Source organism: Echinops telfairi, unplaced genomic scaffold, assembly GCF_000313985.2.
Source record: "Echinops telfairi isolate 266 unplaced genomic scaffold, ASM31398v2 ScPeMD7_11;HRSCAF=52, whole genome shotgun sequence".
In the NCBI taxonomy this organism is placed as follows: Eukaryota; Metazoa; Chordata; class Mammalia; order Afrosoricida; family Tenrecidae; genus Echinops; species Echinops telfairi.
Genome location: NW_022103908.1, coordinates 7,058,967 through 7,062,057, shown reverse-complemented (window position 1 = coordinate 7,062,057; position 3,091 = coordinate 7,058,967).

Genomic DNA, 3,091 nt, shown 5'->3' with positions numbered 1-3,091 from the left:
CTTTATCACCACTCCTATTCAGTATTGTGCCTGGGGTCTTAACAAGAATTACCAGGAAAGAAATGGAATTCAAGGCATCCAATTTATCAAAGGAGGGGAAAAATCTCTATTTTCAGATGCTATGATCCTATATATAGGAAATCCCAAAGGCTAAATAAGAAAATTGGAGCTACGTAATTGAAAGATTCAGAAAACGGGCAGGGTACAAGATCATCATATAAAAATTTGTCACACACACACAAAATGGTCCACATTCCTTTATACCAGGGGTGTCAAACTGGCAGCCCCCGAGGTAATTTTTTGTGGCCCACGATGCTCTGAAATAAAATGTAACAAGGGAATTGTATGTACGGTATTGCTTTGATCTCCCCTAAGCGCTACTTTCTTCATAACATTTTTTTCTATTTTCATTTTATTTCAGAGCATCGTGGGCCACAAAAAATTACCTCGGGGGCCACATGTAGCCCGTGGGCTGCCAGTTTGACTCCCCTGCTTTATACTAACAAAGAGACGTCTAAAAAGGAAAGCAATGTCGTTTATAATAGCCAACAAAAAGATTAAATACTTAGGAATAAATCTAACCAGAGGAACATAGAACTTGGGCAAAGAAAACCACAAAACATTACTGCAAGAAACCAGGAAAGACCTACATAAATGGAAGAGTGTACATCAGGATCGTGGATATGATTTAACATTGTGAATGTCAATACTACCCAAAATGATCTATAGATAAAATGCAATCCATCCCGATGCCAACATCATCCCTTGCTGTGGTTGTTAGGGACCATCGCGACAGCTCCAAACCATGGTGCCTTATGCACAGCAGGAGGACAATCTGCCACATTTAAGTGACAACACTTAATGTTATAGTGAGTAAAGTGTATTTCTATACTGATGGTAGCAATACTCATATTGACCTGTTTCATAAAAATGGAATCAAACAATGTTTGTCCTTTTGTGAGAGACTCGGCACGTTTTCAGCACTCGTCCATGTTCTAACAAGTATCAGGACTTCATTTCTGTTATGACTAATATTCCGTTGTAGATACGTACAACAGGAGCACTGGTTATGTAATTTGTTTTGAAGTCAAGCTGCTAATATCAAGGTCAAACTCACTGGTTGTTCCGCTGGAGAAAGATGAGGCTTTTTGCTCCCTTAAAGATTTCGTCTCAGAAACCCTGGAGAAGGACATCATGCTTGATATAGCAGAGGGCGGCAAAAAAAGGAAGGCCCCCAAGGAGATAGATGGACACCATCGCTGCAACAATGGGATCAAGAACAGAACAATTAGGAGGTTAGCAGAAGACTGGGCAGTGTCTTCTTCTGTTGTGTATAGCACCATCGGGAGTTGAACCAACCAGCTGAGATTTAACATGTTCAACCTTTTGAGGAATTGCTAACCATTCCCACAGCGAGTGTAATCAGTAACGGATGCGGGCTCCAGCCTCTCAAATCTTCACAAACACCTATTATTCTCTTTTGACAAACAATACATTTTATTGTGAATTAGGTAAAGATTTACTGAGTTTTTAAAGTTTTTTAAGTGCATTCATTTTGTTTCAACTCATCCATTGCAATCTCCTTAACGTGCTTTCTGCACTTCCTCCCACACCGCTTCCCCAGCTGTTTCAGCTATTGATTGATACTCGGCAACATCTTGCTCCTTTAAGCCTCCCGTCTATAAGCAAGCGCTGCCCTGGTGAAGGGGGTTATGCATTGGGCTGCTAATCTTCAGTTTGGCTGTTTGAACCCCCCAATGACTGTGCAGAAGGATGAGGCGATCTGCTCCCATAAACATGTAGTCTCAAAAACGCAAGGGGTCACTTTTATTCCACCCTCCAGGGTCACTGGGAGCTGGAATAGACTCAGTGGCTGAAGGCTGGGTTTGGCTACAAGTGCTATTAACACTGGAAACTCCATTTCCCAGATCCCCTTGGCGATAGGGTCTTATTTCCCATCCACCAATGAGAGGCACGCACGTGAAATAAGGAGTAAGAAGAGAGCAACCTTCTCTCTGCATGAACAGAAGACAGGGGGGGGGGGGAGTCTTCTGTGTGGTCTTGCTTGTGCTGTACGCAGCAGAGATCAACGGCAAAGCTGCCCCTATAAGTCATGTACTACTGGAATTTCTCAAAGCCAGGAAAGATTTTACCTCCCTCCCACCCACCTCAGCCTGACAATTTAGTAAGCATCTGATTTCTTGTATAAAAGTTCTTCCTACCTGAGAGAACAATTTGTTTTCCACCCTAAGAACCAATTTAAACATCACCCTAGCATTTGTCTTTTACCATTGTTTGTGGCCAATTTTTTTCTCATGCAGTTTTTTACTTTTCTTTTTCAACACTGTCCATGTTCTATATCATAGCTTGTGAAGTTGTTACCTGGGTTAAAATGGCCCTCCAAAGGCATCAGCAGCATCATTGTTGTGTGCAGTTGTTTCTGACTCATTGCCTCTAGGGGGCAGTGGAGAGCTGCCACATAGGATTTCCAGGGCTGCAATCTTCAGGAGCATGTGGCGGGGTCTTTTTTGCATAGTAGCTGGTGGGTTCAAACGGCTGACCTTTGATAATATAGTCTCTAAATACCTGTGCTAGCATTTAATGTTTACATTAAATCATTAACCCCCTGGAGTTGTTTTTGTGTGTGCATACATTTTGATCCTTAAATTTAAAAAAAAATCATTTTATTGGGGCTCACACAACTCTTAGCACAATCCATACATATATCAATTGTGTAAAGCACACTTATACATTTGTTGCCCTCAACATTCTCAAAACACTCGCTTTCCGCTTGGGCTCCTGAAATAAGTCATCCCACCCCCCTTCCTCTCCACTTCCCCCTCCCTCATGAACTCTTAATAGATGGCCCCTCTGCACTCACATGAAATATCATCCTTGTTCCAAGGGTCTTAATCCATTCGTTAGCCACCCACCTAATTCCAGGGATCGACTTGTTCACTTGAAGCCAACAGTGCTGACTGCTCTGGCTCTGCGGAGTGTTTTCCCAACTGGTTTATAGATTCACATGCAGCAGAGACCAGCTGACATAGAGCTTGGCTACCAGGTTTATCCATTGTCTACAGAACTCAGA